The following is a 6000-nucleotide window of genomic DNA, read 5'->3' as shown; positions in this document are numbered from 1 at the left end:
ACTAGCAGGCCCATTGCTAAGCCAAAAGGTCGGCTGCTAAGCTCACGGAGGAAGCTGGAGAGAAAGCAAGCTGGCTCAGCCTCCCCATTTTAAATGAAGGCCCTTTCATTCTGCTGCTCATTCAGAATCAAAAAGGTTTCAAAGCTCATTCACCACCATGGGAGAAGGGGGCAAAAAGGAGAGGGTGCATTTTGCTACTCGATATCAGAAAAACAGAAGCCTGAGCTGAGCACTGGTATCCTTAGACAACACAGTCTTATAGTATACTATTATTCAGTGTTGTTGTTATACTTTTGCAATGAATATGAAGTTTTATTCATAAAAATAAACAGGTCACTCAGCCAGGAGGCCAAGAAAACCCAGTAATGTATTTCCTGCTGTAAAGGCACAGTGGGGGCCCCTCTCTGTCCCCACTCTTTATCTCTTTTACACATGGAACCATCTGGGTTGGGGGGCAGGCACAGAGTTCAAGAGGCCCTCACAGGGATTCTGAACAATCCTAGTTCTCAGTGTGCCTGCCATCAGAAAGGGAGAAAGGTAGAAATGTTTCCAGTAGAGGAAATAATTAGTGAGAGACACAAAACCACTAAGCTAGAGAGGCGCCAGCCATATTTTGAAGAATTAGGTGTGTGGAGGTGTTGTGGGGATGACCTTTGGGACAAAATGCCAGTTTTGAGATATAGCTATGTGCATGGGGGTGTATGCTGAAATGCATCCTTCACCTCTGAAAAGGATAGTAACTAACTTAGGGTCTATTTTCTTCCAGCACTATGCTGCTAACATGTCACTAACAACTGTTTCAGAGGAAAACCAGGGTGTGGAACATGTTGCAAATGTAGGCTTTGCCACAGGATAAGTGGGGGTACAACAATGCCTGAGATTGGCCAAGAGGATTTGTAGGGAGCTAAATAATATAGATGGATACAAACTCAGAAGCTTCTTTTTTTTTTTTTTTTTTTTTTGGCAGAGTATCACTTTGTCACCCAGGCTGGAATGCAGTGGCACAATCTCAGCTCACTGCAACCTCTGCCTCCCAGGTTCAAGCGATTCTCCTGCCTCACCCTCCTGAGTAGCTGGGATTATAGTTGTGCGCCACCACGCCTAGCTAATTTTTTGTATTTTTAGTAAAGATGGAGTTTCACTATGTTCGCCATGCTGGTCTCGAACTCCTGATCTCAGGAGATCTGCCCACCTCGCCCTCCCAAAGTGCTAGGATTACAGACATGAGCCACCACACCCGGCCAAACTCAGAAGCTTCTTAGCAGGTCTTGCACAAAGTGACAGGGTCCTCCTAAAATCCGTGTAGGCTTTAGGGTCTACAGTTCTGGTAACCTAGTTGAGAATCTCACCCCACTGCTGCTCTGTATAGCCATGGGGATGAAAACTCTCTATTACACACACATATAGAATGTACTGTTGCCCACCTAAACCATTACTACTTAAGATATAGGGCAATCTTAACTAAAATTGCACAACCATCTGGTTAACCCAATTGTTGGACTTATCTCATGCTAGGGGTTTAAGGTAGTGTTTGGGCTCCCAAACTTCTACTCACTCTCCTTCCTCTCCATTGCTGTGGCCAATAGAGCAGACATGCCCAAACAGACATCTGAACAAGAATCCAAATACTGGACTTATAACAGACTAAGCAACTATCTAAATACACCTCTGCCCAAGGTTTAGGCTTCCTGGGAACAGCTAGATTGGAGAATGTGGTTTGGCTACATATCTCCTACCTCAAATTGAGGACAGACAGACTGATGGGAAAGGGGACACCTGAGTAGCACCCTAGTTGTAGTTAGAAAAGCTAGAACAGAAAGTGAAAAATCCCTGTCTCCCCTCATCAGTATCATCAATATAAGAAGAGCCCGCTTTGTTGTAGAAAGCAAGGAGGAGGTGGCCCTTTTAACTGATAAATGAGACAGAGCCAGCTTTATTTATTTATTTATTTATTTTGTTTTTAGAGAGATAGACATACGTCCATTCTCTATTGAGGAACATACTCCCATCCTTTTATAATTTTCCAAAAGAAATATCAATCTTTGACCATTTGCATTAGCCATTTATTCACCAAAGGGGAGGAGCAAGGGGCAGATTAGAGAAAGTGTCAGGAAGGGTTGATTCCAATACACTTGTATTTGGGAAGATATTCCCCTTCCACAAATCACAGCTCAGTGACATCTGGGGAGGCCAGCAGAGAACAGAAGGATACTTTTAAGATTCCAACGCAACTGTAGATGCTGTGGGAGATGCCAAAGAAATAGAAAGAGTTCCTACCTTTGTAGATCAGGACACCAAACTTGCATAAGATTCAACAAGAAAAAAATAAAATAAAAACGCAAAATAATAATAAACTTCAAACTGTATGATATTATCCACTTCCATCAGGTGAACTTCCAAAGATGAAGGGGGAAAAATTGGGAGGAAAAGGGAGGTCACAGAACAACAATCTTCCCTTCCAGGAAATTGCTCTCTGCTGGGGAAGCACCTGTGGTGCGAGGTGCCCAGTCTCAGCTCATGGACCAGCATTTGGGTACTCCTTGGGAGCACCCATTGAGCCCCAAGTTTTCTGAAGCAAAGTGATGACAGATAATCAAGCAGTCACTAGTTGGGCTGCTCCTGAGCTTTGGTTTTCTGCAACTCTGGTACCATTAGTGCCCTAGGCTGGCTTATCAAACACTCCTGCCATCATTCCACCACTCACATTTACTCTTTCCCTTCTAAAAGCCTTTTCCAACCAAACAAGTGCCTTTTCTGGCCTTGATCATCACCTGACATCTTTTTAACAACTTTGTTGAGGTATAGTTTGCATGCCATAAAATTCACCTGTTTTAAATGTAAAATGTACTGCCTTTTAGTAAATTTACTGAGTTGTGTAACCATCACCATAATCCATATTTAGAACATTTCTAGCACCCCAATAAGATCCCTCATGCCTGCTTTCACATAACATCTTAATGATATTGTTTGGCAGGTAGCTAAGAGTAAGGCTAAGACACAAAGGGAAGCAGAGGGAGTAGTGAGCCTTAGGAGGTGAAAGAACACCAGAGAGGTGCAGGTGGGAAACGTAGACGAGATCAAAGGCTTCACATGGCTCAGAGCTCTACTGAAGGCTTCAATGATGGAATGCATGCCAGATATGTCAATCCTTCATCTCCACTCCTCAATGAAAAGCCATAAGAGTACATGGCCCCACTAAATGCAACATGACTGACAGCAAAGCGTAGACAACCTCTTTTTCAACATGCCTAATATCTAACAATGCCTTGTGCAGAGTTGAAACTTAATGTTTGTTGAATTGAACTGAAATGAGTTGGAGAGATGAAAAGTTGGAAAAGGAAAAATGTCTTCTCATGGACAATTGTTACCCAACATCCTTTCTCACTTCCCAATGCCCCTCCAGTTTCATTTTGGATAATTACCTCTTTCCATCATGTGTGGTGTTAGAGGGATGATAATTCCTGGAGTGTAGTAAACCATAGAATCAGATTTTCCTTCTTCCCATCTCAACACATCCAGGGACAAAAAGTGTCATTTTGACACTATAAACCAATGATGCAAAGTCAGAAGGAATGATTAGACATCATCCATGGCCACAGTTTTCCTGGCCCCAGCCAGACTCAACCTGTGTGAAGCAGATGCTATGCTTCCTGCTTCCTGACCTTCCAGAGGTGCCCTGTTTCTACCTATTTGCAAGCCCAACTGTCCATCCTCCTGCTGATTCTGTGTCCTCCCAGTAATTCCATTTTATTACCTAGAATTGGTTTCTGTTGCTTGCAACTGAGGAATCCTAACCCCTTCATGCCCTTTAAAGGCCATGGCATTGATGAGGTGAGAGGTAACAAGAGTCATGGTGTCACTTCCATAAGAGGCATTTCAGGGGCAAAAATGGGGTGACTGAAGAAATTATTTCCTGGCAGGAAAGGAAGAGCAGTCAAAGTTGACCCTAAAGTTTTATATTTCAAATGTGTTTCTACCACACAGGGTTTTTGGTCATTCGAACTTTCACCCAGGTGAGCTAAGAAAACTGGTTGCACATTTCTCATAAATGGATCAACAGCGCAGGCTATTTTAAGACCTAACGTGTGAGGATGAGTAATTTTCACATGCTTTTCACTTCACTGAGAGAACAACCAACATGGCTTGTCGAGCAGTTGGTCTCACTGCTCAACCTCACGCACGTGCCGCCGGGGCCGGTGATTCAGTCCCCCCAAAACACTGCTTCCTTCTGAATTGGAGAGCCCAGGTTATGAGTCAGCCCTGCTCAGAGCCAAGACACTTCGATTCAGTGTTATTTTTTGCCTTACCACACAAGGTTCAAAATGTCCAATCTCTTTTCTTTAATGCCAATGCCCCAATAGTTAGGAATCACAGTCCAGAGCTGCTTTATTAAAAATGTTCATTTGCAGAAATCATTGATCCTGAAATCATTGCACTCTTCTGAAATAAAAAATAAATAGAAAGAAAGAAAAATCAATCAAGGAAATAGCAAAATGGTAAGCGGTACAATATGACATGTTAATGCTAAATGCCAGCTTCATGGTTCAACGCCCAATTTATTATGTTGAAAGCACTAGGCAGAAGACAGGCATCAAATGAAATGAGGACTGAATAAATGTGCTACTGCATAAAAACTATGAATTTCCATGCTGTTTGTCATTGAATAAAAGCTATAATCATTTGATAGATATACATTTTGTCAGTGCTACTTCAAACTGATACTTCATCAAATTGCTACAACCCTTTCAGGTGTGAGAATCACAGAGCTTCTTTGACGGAAATCGTGACTTAATGCATGAAAGCTGAAAGACCAGCAAAAATTACAGAGCAACAGCCCATTACTAAAGGGTCACAGTATGAGAGACACATAATGCATTTCACTTGGAAGGGATTTCTGAGTTCACCCCTAAGTCCAATCCCTCCACCCAGAGCTGAAGCCTGCCAGTTATAACACACTCCAGATAACATGCAATGGTATCATATCACATACTAATGCTATGGTAATTCTCCTAGTATTTCAAAGACTGGGAATCTGAACCAAGAACAGGAATAGATTAGTTGTTTATTCAGCTTATGCCTGCATCCTCTCATTGCCCTCTTTAGAATGGAAATGTGTCATCATAGTTCAGTTTCCTGAGGTCGCAAAGATAAGACAATATCTACTTTGATTTCAAACAGAATCATTTATAGATAAAAGAAGGCTCCTCTCTCAAATACAACAGCTTTTCAAATAGCCTCTCACCACAGTTAGTAATAATTTATGCTTGGTGAACAGGAAAATGTGCTGAATTTATTCATTTTACTGTGTGCTGCCTGTCAAAAGGGCAAGCTGATAAAGAAAGAAGTAGGGGTGGGCAATTTATTGGTATTTGCAAATCTGATATAAAAGGTTTTTGTAATTCCTCCTGATTTCAAAAGAAGAAGAAAATTAACGCTGAAAGTGGCAAAACAGAAAATTCCTGTTATTGTCAAAGCCATCGTATCTGACATTTTACCACGTGGATAATTCTAGAGGCGGGTTTTCCTTTTGTCCTCCAAAAATAAATTTTTGCTCCATTTTTGAACCCTAATCAAAAAATTATGCCACAAGAGACACTCTACTTAAGAACCTAGAGTCTAGCCCAGCTTCAAGGGCATAGCCCCACTGTGTCGCATTTTTCTAAACACCTCTAACAGCTGGACAGCTGTTCGTTCCCCTCCTCTTCCAACCCAGTCATTTGCTTTAACCAGGACATGTTTATTTTCAATCTTAATTATTTCTGAATTGAAACTTTATTTTCTTACATGATTTCAGGATGTTTTAGAGTGTTTTGGGTTTTGAAAATTCACTTTGAAATGGGATATGGTTTTTACGTCCTCTTCTTATGCTGTCTCTCCTCAGGAGTTGTTGAAACTCCTTACATTTAAATTCCTTAGGGGGCACTTGTAGTTTTGTGCCTCATGTAGCAGACAGGGTATCAGGTACAGCTGGCAGCTTGGGGAATTAACTTGACTTGAAGC

General features: G+C 41.7%; 1 long non-coding RNA gene across 1 annotated transcript in view; it reads right to left on the bottom strand.

Moving 5' to 3' along the window:
• Positions 1–2489: 2489 nt before the first annotated feature.
• LOC103890948 (uncharacterized) overlaps positions 2490–6000 on the bottom strand; it is a 126481-nt gene continuing 122970 nt past the window's right edge. Inside the window, exons 3-5 of the long non-coding RNA XR_655222.4 lie at positions 4308–4440; positions 3423–3542; positions 2490–2569 (exon numbers count right to left, since the gene is read on the bottom strand). This is a non-coding gene — a long non-coding RNA (uncharacterized LOC103890948). The remainder of the gene's footprint in view (positions 2570–3422; positions 3543–4307; positions 4441–6000) is intronic.

This window comes from Pongo abelii, chromosome 5, assembly GCF_028885655.2.
Source record: "Pongo abelii isolate AG06213 chromosome 5, NHGRI_mPonAbe1-v2.0_pri, whole genome shotgun sequence".
NCBI classification, from domain to species: domain Eukaryota; kingdom Metazoa; phylum Chordata; class Mammalia; order Primates; family Hominidae; genus Pongo; species Pongo abelii.
The sequence above is the reverse complement of the archived record's forward strand: the minus strand, read 5'-3'. Positions and strand labels throughout refer to the sequence as shown.